The 14,517-nt window shown below is 41.0% G+C and overlaps 1 long non-coding RNA gene across 2 annotated transcripts in view; it reads left to right on the top strand.

Annotated features, from left to right (window-relative positions):
* LOC114006838 (uncharacterized) overlaps nucleotides 1-13,855 on the top strand; it is a 24,569-nt gene extending 10,714 nt beyond the window's left edge. The window contains exons 2-5 of one of the 2 annotated variants that reach the window (XR_003548515.1): nucleotides 5,199-5,318; nucleotides 9,972-10,064; nucleotides 13,138-13,201; nucleotides 13,681-13,855. This is a non-coding gene — a long non-coding RNA (uncharacterized LOC114006838). Of the gene's footprint in view, nucleotides 1-5,198; nucleotides 5,319-9,971; nucleotides 10,244-13,137; nucleotides 13,202-13,680 lie in introns of those variants that run through there. The other variant, XR_003548514.1, reaches the window with a different exon arrangement.
* Nucleotides 13,856-14,517: the final 662 nt, after the last annotated feature.

Here is a 14,517-nt window from a genome sequence, read left to right as displayed (position 1 = left end):
TTGGCCCTATACCCCCCACCCTGTGTATATGTGTGGTGTGTGTGTGTGTGTGTGTGTGTGTGTGTGTGTGTGTGTGCTTTTAACTGAAGGTACTTAATGTTGTTTATCTAAAGAAATAGATCTTGACACTCATTCAGGGTACATTGGTCTGGTCCCCTAAAGAATACTATCTAATTCCCAGCACATTCAGGGAAAGGTTCCTGTCTTGGTCTACTTTGTGTTCCTATACCAGAATACCACGCACTGGGTCATTTAGAAAGAAAATTCAGTGCCATCCAAGAAGCATGGTGATTAAGGCAAATGGATCCCACATGACCAATTGTGCAGCTCAAGTCCTGGACCCAGTGGCTTGAAAAACATGCTGGGTACATGCGTGTGTGTACCCAAAATCCTGAGAGGAGAATGGAGGAGAAAGGATTGCAGCACGGCCCTCACCCCTGGCAGATGATTTCACCCTTTCCCTCTCTTGCTTTCTCTGTTTCTCCTGAGTGAGAGGGGGGAAGCATTCCCCAGTGGGTCATGGCCGTGTTGCAGTTCTTTCTTCTCCATTTCTGCATGCTGTCAGGACTTAGGGCATTCACATGCATGTGCTTGGAGTGTTCATGCTACCAGGGCTGGGACTGTGACTGGCTATCTGGGGTCAGATTGACTTAACCACTAGGCTAAGGGGCTGAAGCAACTCACACTGAAATATTAATAGGTAAAATCTGAAAGTCTACATGGAAGGCCCAGATAGTGTGGTTCTGTATCAACAAGTGGATCCACGTGGGAAGGTCGGGAGTTGATGTCTTCAACCAGTCACACACATGTGTGCCCACCATCCTAGCTAGCTGAGTCTAGGAGTGAATCATGATATGAAAACCCTGTTGGGAGTGCTTGTCTCTCTGTTTCTCCCTCTTACTCTTTCTGTCTTTCAAGGAAAAAAAAAGAAAAAAGATTTTTGTTTGTTTGTTTGTTTGGGGTTTTTTGGAGAGATTTTTGCTATAGGGCACGTGTCCTCGCCAGAGAAACAGACAGCTTGAAAGTGAGAAATCAACCCCCCCCACCCCCCACCGCAATCCCTTCTCCATTCTCCTCTTGGGATCCTGGGCACACACATACATGTACCCCGCGAGAGTTTAAGCCACCGGGTCCGGGACTTGAACCACAGTTGACTACATGGGAGTCCAGTGACATAGCCATTACGCCAACTGCTGGTCCCTGAGAGAAAGTTCTTATATGTCAGTTGTCAGAATTTTAAAAAGTTTACTACTTGTCAATTTTTGTTTTAACTTATACTGGTGTGTATTTTGAACAGTATGAAAGTCAAAACATTTGGAAGGATATTTTCTGTAAATTGTGTCCTCGGAAAAGCTGGGTTTTGTGTTTGTTTTAGCATGGCTTGGTAGATGTATATACACAGGGTAAGATCTTGCTGCAAAGCCATCAGATCATTTCATGTTTTGGTTGGAAGGAACGATGGGATTAGAAAAAAGCCACTGTTAGCCTATCATCATGTGTGGCACCTCAGCTCCACAAAGTGAGTTCTTTGTTCTGCTCCTACGCTGGAGAAACGGGGTCATCAGTAAATTCCCAAGATTTATTTGCGGGGCTGAGATTTACATTTGGAATTTGAACATGGACTCTGGAACTCGTTCTCAACATATGCCCTGTTTCCTTGAAAGCTGAGTGAAAGAGATTTGAGTCCATGTAGCCATTAAAAATGAAGATGCCCAATGCCTACCTTAGGGTTTTAAAGTTTTCAATCAGTATTTAAATTTGATTCTCAGAATTTTATGAAATAGAGAGGGCAGGTGCTAATATACTCTTTACAGATACAGTGAGCTGAATAGGTAAGAATCTGAAACTCAACAGAGAGGTTGAAGGACTTGCTGGATGTAACAAGGCTGGTAAATGGCAGAGCCTAGGATCAGACTGAGCTTGTGGAGTCTGAGCCTGATAACACCTTCTCATGCCCATTTGACCAGTTTGTTAGAAGGGTATCTATTTTTTACTATTTATTTATTTTTAGAAAAATTCTTGCCATAGGGCACTTGCACTCGCCAGAGAGACAGCGAGAGAGAAAAAAAGAGAGAGTCAAAAAGACAGAAAGTGAAAATCACCCCCCAAGGGGGATGGCCATGCCATAGTCCCGTCTCCTCCATTCTCCTCTCAGGGTTTTGGGCACACACACACACACGTGTCCGGAGTGAGTTTCAAGCCACCAGATCTGGGACTCCAACCACAGGCCATGTGGGAGTCCAGTGACATAGCTATTATGCCATCTGCTGATCCCGATTTTTTTAAAAGGCACAGGCACGAGAGAGAGAGAAAGAGAGAGAGAGAGAGAAGAGAGAGAGAGAGAGAAAGCAAGACACCAGGTCTGGGACTTGAACCACATTTGGCAATGGGGGAGTCCCCTGCCTTCACCACCAAGCTACCTGCTGTCTTAGAAGTGTATTAAAAAAAAACCCTGAGAAGCTGTTTAAGCAAAAAATCTCAGAATTATGACTTTTCATTAAAAAGGTGGTAAAATACATTTTAGTATTCTCATGTCCCTCATCCTTTATAAACTGACTCAGGCAGGAAGCTATATGGTAAGGAGGGTCATCTGGATGAAATGTATTAATAGTTGGGTTCTAATCTAAAGATAACACCCATGTCTTCTGCACTTAATGTTTTTAGAAAAAGTTAATTTTTAAGAAGTATTTCATTCCATTTGTTTTTACTGTTTTTTAATTTGACGAGAGAGAGAGAGAGAGAAAGGGAAAGTGAGAAAGTAAGCTGCTAGGTCCAGGACTCGAACTGCGGTTGGCCATGTGGGAATCCAGTGCCTTTAACTACCACCCCACGCATCGGCCCTGGAAAAAGTAAACTCTAATGCCCTGCCTTTTTAAAAAAAGTTTTATTATTTACCTCCTCCATGGGAGAGAGATGGACACACACACACAGGTGCCCTCAACAGGGCCATCGCACTGTGATCCTCACCTAGGCCCTACAGCCAGCCAGGATCATGGGTGTGTTCAGGTAAACATAGGATGTGAGCCTGGAGCCAACCTTTATGGCTTCTACCATTACATAGCAGTGACCCTGCTGCCTATGCCACTGTGGCTGGGCCCAGTGCCCTTAGCAATGAATTGATCATGTTCACTGTTAGGAAGTTAATTTTGTTCATGATAATACAAATGTGTGCACCCTCAAGTGGGGGTGGATTAGGGAGAGAGAGAGAGAGACATCTTCAACAGTGTCTCATCACACCATGATCCCCTTCTCCTAGCCCTGCAACTGGTCAGGATTTTGGGAAGCCATGTCCAGCATGTTCCAAATCAACCTAGAGACATTTGGAATTTGAAAGTTGTGTCCAGTGTGTACATTCATAGCTTGGATAGTCATTGTTGCAGGATGGATTTTTTTCTTTCCAGAAGGTGACTCTGGTTTTACTAGGACCATGTCTGGCTCTCTGTAGTCCTGTGTGGGGGTCTAGTCTTCCTGTCTGGTCCACCCAGTCTTGGGAAGTGACTTGTTAACTGTGCCCTCAGAGTTTTCTTGAGGGGCTTGGCAAACTTTCCTGGTCCTGCTGTGAATCCCTCGGTCTTGTGAGGGACGACAGATGGTTGAGCTAAACTCGGAGCCACCCCTCCACGTAATGATGAAAAATGACCAGCCTCCTGGTAAGTGGGAATCAGGACCCATGCACTTCTTAATTCTGATAAATAGTACTTTGAAACAGAGTGGAAGAGGAGGAAGAAAAGCTTTCATAAGCTACTATTCTGTCCTTGTTTATACTTGTTGTTTGCACTTAACTGAGTTCTTCTTGTTTGTACTTCATCTATCTAGTCATTATATATAGGCTGTTGGTACTCAGGAATAGTCCTGTGTGCCCTTTTGGGTATAAATAATCTCTATAAATGCCAACAGTGTGAGGCATGGTAAAAATAAGGATGCAGAACTGCTTTCTGTAACACAGCAACAGCATGGACCCACTGTGATCACAAGCCCCTTTTGCGGTTGCCTGTTTCTTCCACAATTCCTATGGAAGTCAGGGCCCTCTGTAGGCCTTGTGGCCCGGACTTTTATCCATGGCCTTGGTCACTTGGGCCATTGGTACCTGATTCAAAGACAGACCATCTGTAGGCTAGCCAGTGAGTGACTTGGGCCAGCTACAGAGTGGAAGTAGGTTGGTAGAAGGCAAAGCAGATGGAGAGCTGAGTCTCAGTGACAGTGGCACACAGGTGAGGACCCTGAACTTGTGCTGCCTGGCATTCCTCCAGTTACTGTAGCTTCCACATACTGTCTCGAAGAAGCATGCTGCTCAACTCTTGTGCCATCCCTGTCTGTCCTTGTAACCACTTGGAAGCTTATGATGATACTCCCTTAGGTAAGCAACCTACATGAGTGTCTGTTGACGGCACTTCAGGGCTGTCTCTGAAGTCCACAGCTTGGCTTCAATTCCAGCTCTCTATTTCTAGCTGATGAGCTCTTGGTAAGGTCTTTAATCTCTATAAGCACCCTTTATTTTTACTATACCATGAGACAACAGTACCTACCTCAGAATGTTGCAAGACTTAATAACAGATGAGGCCCTTGGCGTGATGCCTGGTTCATGGTACATGCTTGCAAGATGTACTGCTACTGTTATTGGTGTCATTACTACTTAAGGGAGAGTAATGGACACACCCTTTGCTGCAAGTATACATTGTCCTAGAACTGTTGTTGCCTAGTTCCTTACTACCATTATTGTGTTGGGGCTATGTAATGGAGACTTTAACTGATACCGGGCTGTCCTTTGCTTTCTCTGAGCTCTTTGTAATCCTGACCATTGGCCTGATCACTGTTTACAAACCCGAGGCTGTTTCCAGTGCTCCTGTTTGAGAGACACATAACTAACCTACAGAGGGATCTCTAAATCTTATGAGTCTCAGATTACTAAAGGATTGTCATATCTTGATAAAATTACATTTATATGATGCCTTCCTTGAGTATATGCATACTGTCAATGTCTCTGCTAACTAATTATAAGAAACAAAAGGAGTTTAATGACATTCCTATATACTGAGTCATCGGAAAAGTCATGGCACATTTTTTGCATAGAAAAATATAGAAAAATACCTCATGACTTTTCCGACAACCCAATATATTCCGAAATGACTGTTGCTCACTGAAACATGCAAATATTCCTCAATCTTTTGACTGTATTTTTTTCTTCTTTGATGACCAAGGCTTTTTGAGTTCTCTCCTGCTGGTGCCTGAACCAGGAGAAGGAAAGCAGAGAAGGTCTTTTATCTCTGGGCTGTTCACCTTTGGCTCAGTGCCCTACTGCTTGTGCACAGGAAAGAGAAGTAAGTAATTATTTAAAAGAACTTCCCCACTGTCTGTGCTGTGACCTCCTTCTCTGACAGCCAACTTTTTAAACAAGCATCTTAGTATTTCAGCAGATGGTGCTAAGGTTTGTTACAGCAGCCTACAATATTCCCAGTTCATTCCCACATTTCTGGATTCTTTGTAATTAGCTCACAACATGGGTGAAAGTGAGCTCAGATGTAGCCTAAACCCATGGAGCTTGGAAAGAGAGTAGCATCTGGTGAGAGAAGCAGAGCTAATCTTAACTTTGCTTTCAGGGAGTCACAGCAGAGGTGAGCTTTATGAGATTAACAGCAGCTAGACGTCATTGCAGCTGCATTCTGTCCTGGCTGTCCATTTGCTTCCAGACATGGTTCAAGTATTGATTTTCATTTATAAACCCTTGTGTCATTTTTCGTCCCAGCCTAGTTGTCATGAAAATTCACTCTTGCTACTCGATGTATTTATTCATTGTTCCTGATCCTGTGTTTTGTAATATGTCTGGGAATCCTCTAGTGGAAAGTGTTAAAATTTTTAGAAAAATAGGGAGTTAGAATTTGTAAACAATTGTAAACACATAAATTGAATGTTCTTAAGAAAATGTTGTAAGGCTGAATTTAATCTAAGTGCTTTGGCATGTTAGGGTCTGCTGTTTTCCTAATGCTACAGGTACTTATATATCCTTCATAGATGGAACTCTTTCAGTGCCTGCTGAATAGTGCTGGGTGTGACTGTGTCGCAATTGATTTATAGTGTAATGTAGCATAGCATCATCTGCAGGGACGGCCAGTTATGTGAGGGGGGAACTTCTTTCTCCTTTGCGTTGAAACTGGGTAAGACAGTGTTGGATGGACTGTTCAGGCTCACAAGTAACCTCATATGGAATTTTGAGGCTGAAACACTTGGAAAATAGGAATCCTTATAGTATTCCCAATGCTAGGCAGAATAGAGATAGAACTGAATAACATCTTTTCTACTAAGAATTTCCCTTTGTCTCCAGGCATATGACTCAGAAGATAGTCAGGAAAGAGATCTTTCCTTTGTGACTTCTTTGGTAGTCTACCGTTTGTTTCTGCTACCAATAGCAGCTACGCTCCAAGCAGGAATTTTGCTCAGTAGGGATTGTTATGTATACGTTAAGGATTTCCTGTGACTCTGGCACTGTTAAATGAGTTAGCAGCATTTTCCTTCAGTCCTCACAACAACCCCACAAGTTAACTAGATTGTTACTTTTCTATATAGACGAGGATCCTGAAATTACCCAGGGTAGTAATGGTACAAATGGGACTCAAACCATCGGAAGTGGGATTTAAGGTCCACCAGAATGCAAAAGCCTGTTGACTGAGATTAAAAGAAAAGAATCTGAAAGTAGTTGCTTCCCATAATATCTCTGCTTCTGGTTGTCTAATTTTTCTATGTTCAGTCTTAGTTTTGTTTCTTATTTATTGACTCAACAGAACTAACACTCTGGGCAAAGGAGAATTGGGAATGGAATGGGAGAAAGTGTAAGAACTGAGTCCTAATTAATTTTGCAAATTTATTGCTTGTTACTCAGGGAGAAATGCTCTTTAGTATAACAAGGTCAGAATATCAAAGACAACTTAGAGTGGTTAATGAGAGAGCGATGCATCACTCTCTAGTAAAGAGCTGCCATCGGCAGGGCAGAAGTAAATGGTGCCCCTCTGCTTTCTGCACATGACAGAATATCAGGTGTTTTTGTTTGTTTATTTGTTTTGTTCTTTCCAGCACTAAGGGAATATTTACTCTCAAAAGAGAGTACACCCCCTTGAGGAGGGGTCCCTAAATGAATCTTATCTGTCCTTGTCTTCATCCTTATTATCATCTTTTATCCCTAAACGTGTTCAAGACTTATTGTCACAAGGACAGAGTTGGAATGCTTTATTTACATTTTGACACAGAGAGCAAAATACCTGAGGTCCTAGCCGTTAGAACCCAGGATTTCCCTCCTGAATGTTAAACAAACTCAAATAGCAAAGGTACTCCTAAGGAATCCTCGTTGGCCAGATGGATCGGGGATACATATCCAAAATTAGTGCTGCACAGAGAATTCTCTCTCATGGACTAATTCTTCTCCCCCTCTCTGAGGACCATCTGTCTCATGGGCAGAAGAAAAATAGACATCTGTTCAGATTTGCAGGGTTGCCACCTGGATCTGTTCCTATAGTGTTTCCACGCAGAGGGTTGGGATGTCTTTAGGCCAACCCAAAGCCTTAAGTATTGGGATCGGCAGTGAGCGATTATAGAATCAAGACTAAGTAATTTTGATCCAAGGTCTGGTTATGTAGAGCAAGGATTGGCAAATTATTCACCATTCTAGAGCAGGAATTGGCAAACATTTTCTGTAAAGAGCGAGGTAATATTCTAGGCTTCATGGTTCATATGATCTCTCACAGCTACTCAGTTCTTCCTGTAGCACAGAGGCAACTGTAGATACTGTGTAAACAAGTGATCATAGCAATGTTCAGGAAAACTTTTTTTACTAAACAGGTCACTGGCACGATTTGGCCCACAGGCTGTATTTTACTGACCCTGGTTCTAGATACAAAAATTCAATATATATGCATATGTGGAGATTTTCCCATCAGAAAATTTAGATTCATATAGTACATTTGGTAAGGCTGATGTGCAGGCTATACCTCTGCATTTGTAGGTTTGGTTTAAGGTAGTTTTGCCCTCCATCTCCACAGTGTTCTGTATTTATTCACAGTTAAGGTTATTTAGAAGTAATTTCATTGTCAACAGAAGATAACACCGAGGAGATTTCATGCTGGTGTTGGACTTGCAGCGGAACACTAGATGACTTTGAATGTCAGAACACATGGATTTACATATGCTGCTTTTAAACAGAGTATGACAGCCACAGTCCTGGGACATTGTAGAGTATATGAATAAAGTTAATCATGTTGAATAGACTGTCCCTTACTTCTGGACTTTGCCCATATGTGGGTTGGAGTTCTTCAGCATGAATCAAACAACTTCCTTCTCATGCTGCTGTGGCAGCTCAGCATATCACAATTACAGGGATGGATCGAGGCCCAGTACCTTTGTTCTCTTCCTCGTTCTGGCTCTGAAAGGATACATTGAGGGGGGAAAAGCTGCAGATGTGAGCCACCAAAATAAACACACTTATGACAGAACTGCTGCTTCCTGTTTCTTGGTTGGGCTTAAATTCTTTACATCCAGACGGATGGTTAACTGTCTAGGCAAGTGAATTAGAAATTGTTTACAAGCTAAAATGTGAATGCCAGTCAAATGTTTCTGCATTATTTTGCATCATTTCCTCTCTCTTCATTCTCCATGGGAAGAAGTGGTAATTGTGCCCATCTGAAAGTTGCTCTGCTTTTACTGCCCAATTTAAAGAGACAGTACCTTGTTAGACGAGTCCAGTGTCTGCCTTTTTACTTATGATCTGGAGTATGTGGCAAGGAGAGGTGCAGACCTCTTTACTAGCTGCTGTATTAGCATTCTTGCATTTAAGACTTAATTTCCTTTGATTGGATGAATCAAGAAATCTGGCAACTACTGTTTGCAACTGAAACATCTCAGTCTTGGAGATAATGGAAGCTTCAGATGCCAACAATGCCTTGTGCACTTGAGGACTTGTTTTTGGTGGGAGAAGGTGCAGAACTCTTTACTAGCTGCTTGAAGGATAGTATTAACATTCTTGCATTTAAGACTTAATTTCCTTTGATTGGATGAATCAAGAAATCTGGCAACTACTGTTTGCAACTGAAACATCTCAGTCTTGGAGATAATGGAAGCTTCAGATGCCAACAATGCCTTGTGCACTTGAGGACTTGTTTTTGGTGGGAGACTTTACTGTCAGTAGTGAAGAACGAGTGAGAAATAGAGGTAGTAAGCAACTGGAGCAAGACAGAGGGACGAATACTATTTTCTCCCATCCATTTCTAGTCCAGTGAACTGTAAGCTTGGAGGCAGCAATCGGTGTTAATGGAATTTATGTAATTCTTTCATGGAAAATAGTACAGAGTATCAGTTGTAATACTCTTGTTTGTGTGTTCTGTTGACTCGCTTATTGTACTTTCACATTGATGGATGTCTCTGAAGTCCTCAAAGAGACTGATAGGTAAGGTTGCTGTCTAAGAGGAGAGGAAGTAAAAAGAAGAGAGTGGAGAAAATGATGTGGCTAGATAGCTTTATTTTTTTTCCTTAGTATTTTCCCGTAGAATTGGAGGAGGAGTTGTGAAAAATGAGTAATATACCAATATGAGTTGGTCGCTTAGTAAAAATGTAGACAAGCTTATTGGGGTCAGACAGGCTGATACTGAATCAGTGCTGTATGGCTTACTGGCTCTGTTACATGGAGCAATTTAGTTTACCTCTTTGAGCTTCAACTTCCTCATTCATAAAATGAGCATGAAGCACCTGCCTTACAGACGTGTGAGGAGTAAGTTAGGTAATGCATTTCCAGGCTTTAATAAGGCATTTTGGCACATGGCAGCTGCCATCATTGAGAGCTCCTTACAGCAGTGCAAATACTGGAGTATGAAGAATGCTTCACATAATGATTTCTTATAAATCAAAAAGAACACCTATACTAACAGATGTTCCAGAGTGTAAATGAAGGGCCGTCCAAATGATGGGTACTACTAATTTTCTTCTGCTTCTAGAAGAACTAGCAGATACCTAAAACTTACCGTCAGGAGCTCTGAAGAAGAGAATGTCAGCGTCAGAATCCCAATCACATTTAACTTGGCATGAAGGTATGTCAAAAACCTTTGTCCTTCTTCTTGATCTACTGAAGTATGGAATGAACCCTGTTCCTAGATCTCGGAAACTCATCTAGCTCCATGTCACAGAGGGTTTCGATTCTTCTCTTCCCACCTTGAAATGTCAGGATCACTGCAGCAGCTTCCTAGAGATGCCCTGGACTAGTAAAATGCCCCAGAGGAGCAAATCTGGTGATAAATGAGTTCATTTGTATTTGTGTCACTAAAAGACTGTTTGACATGACTCATTTCTTATATTTATACATAACTATACTGATTCTTAAAGGTTTTCGAATATTTTATTTTTCGTTCTTTAGGAAAAAACGAAAAGGGACCAGCAGGTGGTGTGGTGGTTAAGGTGCTGGACACTCCCACATGGCCTACCATGGTTTGAGTCCTGGACCTGGTAGCTTGTTTTCTCACTTTCTTTCTCTCTCTCTGTGTGTCTCGCTGGCCAAATTAAAAATAAATAAATGAATAAATAAAATTAAATTATTTTTTAAGAAAAAAATACAAAATACCTGCCTTATAGACTGTATTTCACCTAGACAAGGTGAACTTTCCTCTACTTGAATAAATAATAGATGCTGGCCTTTCTTAGGATCCAGGTGTCAAAGCCTCCTTTTCTTCTGTACACACCCACTAAAGAGGGCAAATTTATGTATGAACTGAATCTGCAATCCTTATTTTCTACATCTTCCTCGTGTGGTTTTTTTTTTTTTAATTTTTTTAATGACTCATAATCTGTACATACTCTCTACATCCTGGAAGTGTAGCATCTAACACAATCATCTTGAAGTGAAATCTGTTTGTGTTTTTAATCCACACAGGCGGTTTCCCGCTATAATAAAGCTTTCACAGTTGAGTACCACTGATCTCTTGTGTTCTTGAAAATGATTGGTGATTAAAATCACCCCTTTTGTAAGTAGCTACCCACTGCTGTTCTCCACAGAGAGTCATAAACTACCATACACAGAAATATTGAGATACCACTTACAGTATTAGAATTTTAACCGCTTCATGTGGCTGAGGCACAGGGGCCTTTTTAGCCCCAGTGCTAGTTATCTCAAAATTGGTAATGCCGCCCAGCTTAACTTGGTGCTCTCCCAGGGCCGGGCTGTCTCCTGCAGTGCAGTGTGAAACTTAACTGTAATTTGTTGTGACTGATCCCTAATGCAAGTGTTAACAGTGGCTACTTGCCATGAGTAGGGGAGTGAGAGTAAGTGTTGTTTATCCAGACAAGAAGTGATACCAAAATGAGACTAGAGGTGTGATTCTAATTTGCACCTCCATTTCATTTGCCCCAAGGGACTACATTTCTTTGTCATTACTTCTCAATATGTATAGTGACAGGGAAGGCTTACCACATGCACTGCTAACAGATGTGGCAGTCACACTTCTGTGCAGCCCCTCATTCTACTCATTCATGCTTTCGTCAAATCACCTTGTACTTCGGGAGAAGGGCCCTTACCAGAATTGCCCAAGATAATGGCCAAGGAAGAAATAGGAGTAATGATACCAAAGAGCATTTTGAAACGTTTTCATTATTGTATATCTCTTCTAATAGGACTGTAATACTACTGCATTTTTACATTGTAGTATGTGAAAGTCCTCACAGACAGAAAGATAAGAAATAGTATGGGTGTGGGGGGGGAGGGGAAGATAGTAAAATATTTCTGACATGTTTTAAAAAAAATATTTTTTAAAAACTATTTATTTTATTTTAATTTGACCAGAGAGGGTCAGAGTAAGTGAGTGAGAGAGAAAGAGCGAGAGAGAGAGAGAGTGAGAAAATGAGCCACCAGGTCTGGAACTTGAATATGGTTGACCATGTGGGAGTCTAGCGCCCTTAACCACTAGGCCACCTACCAGCCCCTATTTCTGACACTTTGAAGTGACCTATTCTAGAGATAATGAAAGTTTATTGCATGGGACACTACCCTACAAAATTGTTGCACTGCATTAAAAAAAAATAACTCATTAAGAAAAGGTTTAAAAGATTCGTAAAACATATCAGAGTGCTGAAAGGTCAGAGAAATTCTGCAGGAAGGTTCCTCATTTAACTTTCATTTAATTCTGTACATCCTGCACTTACTTGCTCACAGAACTCTTTCTCCCTCCCTAACAACACACCTACCGCCATCACACTTGGGAATGTCAGCCTGTTCTGGTTGTTAGGATAAACATTTCTTGTGACATCAATCAGCTTTTGTGGCCTTGCATTCTCTGATAGACTCATGGTAGGTTCAGGTGTCTAAGCAAGGTGCTCCAGTTTTTTGGTAAAACTGTTCATGATATTGTCATTGTTTTTATTGTCAACAGTCAATTTTAAGCAGCTCTTTCCTAAAGAAAACCAGTGTGTAAGTTTAGGCAATAAGGTATTGGAACCAAACTGAGAACATTGTATTTTTTACTAATGCTATTAAAGAGAGAGGGAAGTCTTGCTAGAAATCTAATGTTGGCAGCCATGGGAGTCTTCACTAGTCAAATGCTAAGGAATGCTTTTACATTGCGGTCTAACGTATTAAAAAGCCATGTTGGAGATTTTTCAGACAAATTGAGACATTTCTTCATTTCCAGCACTTACCTTATACTGTGGGAATAAAGCTTTAGGGGATGCATGATCAGTTAATGCCCTCCTTCCCTTTGTGGCTTTTATTAATATCTCACAAATATCTGCTTTGAATTGATTAAAGAAGTATTGTTAAAAAAAATAAAATACAAAGAACTACAATACCAACTGAATTGCATTGCCTTATAAGGAGGCGGGGCTGTATTTCTAATGAATCAAAAGCAGCTGTGGCTTCTCTGACCAGCACTTGATCACTTTAGAGTGTGATCCACGTAATTGGTTTTCTTACTGTCATATGACATGCATATCGCCCCAGTATTATATCAGAGAGCTGAAAAGTAAGCAGCTTGGAAAGAATAATGCCTGCCGTTTTGCTCTGGTTGCCGTTTTGAAGCTGACTCCTCAAGGTGCTGCTTTGTAAAGAGAATTGTATTCAGTGGAAAAGTGTCCAGATGTAAGTCAATGTTAAATCAAGGATTTTTTTTTTTTTTTCAGGAAATCTTATGGAGGCATCACCACTGATACTCCTGTTTGCCTATGTGTACAGAAAGTTGGCCAGGTGTAAAAATAACCACCTTGTTTTTCTACAATTTAGCCCCTTGCAGCATGAAATTTACACCAGAAAAGGAAAAGGATTAAGCCTCTCTCAGTAGAGAAGTACAAGGGGTCTTCTTACTTGATAAGAAAACTTGTTGTACAGGAAATGAACACATTTCACACGCCAATCACATTTTACACATTTAAGAACAGGGTGAGCAGAATATTATTCCAGGTATACATAGCCTGCAGATCTTTTAGGGGTTGTGATTTTCCCTGTGATCGAGCAGTTCTAGCAAAAAGCACATTTTGCAGGAACCAGTTCCCTGTCTTGCTGTCAGGTTTCAGATAACTGTGCCAGGCCTCATTTAGGGACTCTGAGGTATAGAGAGACAAACTCACATAACTAGTGCTGACAGGTTATTTTATCTTCAATTAAGTTGTAGGATACCCTGAGATCAGATTATTCTACCTAAATTAAAGATGTTCTTTCTGTTGCAGTTTGCGAAGCAAGAGAGAGGGTAAGAGGATGGTTTTGGACCACAGCAGCAAGAAACTCATCACAACCACAAATGAATCAGAATCGCGATCCTGCTGCTGCTTTGCTTTCTGTGCTGTGTGGAAGTATGAGCTCTCCTCACCGACCACTGTGAGGAGCAGAAAGCAAACAGTCTCTGGGCAGAACCTGCCAAAGGTAGCTTTAATAGTAGCTATCATAGGACAAAAATAATTTTTACCAGGGAAAGTTGACATTAAGCTGATGAACTCTCAAGTCCTACTTTTCTAGAAGCATCTTTTTGGTTAAAGTTCTTACCTCATTCTTGCCACTGATTTGCCATTGTTACCTGGAGTCTTTCTGATTTAGGAGCAATCTCTGAGTGAATGAGGAAATGGAAAGGATATGTTGATAAATATTTTGAGTGGAATAGAAACAAGAGGCTGAGACAGAATCAGTGGTGGGTCAGTGGAAGCTATTTTTCAAAGGGGTGGAGAGGAGAAATTTAACTGAAGACTTGAACAAGAAAGTAAAAAGAAAAATGAATGTTAATTAAAAAAATGCAAAGGCCCTTAAAAAAAAAAAAAAGATAAAAAAAAAAAAGGGACCAGCAGTTAGTGTAATGACTATGTCATTGGACTCCCATGTAGTCGACCGCGGTTCAAGGAATTACTTTGCCTTGTTTTTTACAATCTTGTGTATTTTAACGGAAACTTAATCCACTGTTTTTGATTCATTTACACTTGAATCATCAAAATAGTGGTCTTTTAGGATGATTTGATATCCATGAAAGCTGTTGAGACTTTCTAATAATCCTTTGTAATCTTAAAAAGACAAAAAAA

Source organism: Tupaia chinensis, unplaced genomic scaffold, assembly GCF_000334495.1.
Source record: "Tupaia chinensis unplaced genomic scaffold, TupChi_1.0 Scaffold000093_1, whole genome shotgun sequence".
Taxonomy (NCBI): domain Eukaryota; kingdom Metazoa; phylum Chordata; class Mammalia; order Scandentia; family Tupaiidae; genus Tupaia; species Tupaia belangeri.
This window is presented reverse-complemented; position numbering and strand designations above follow the sequence as displayed.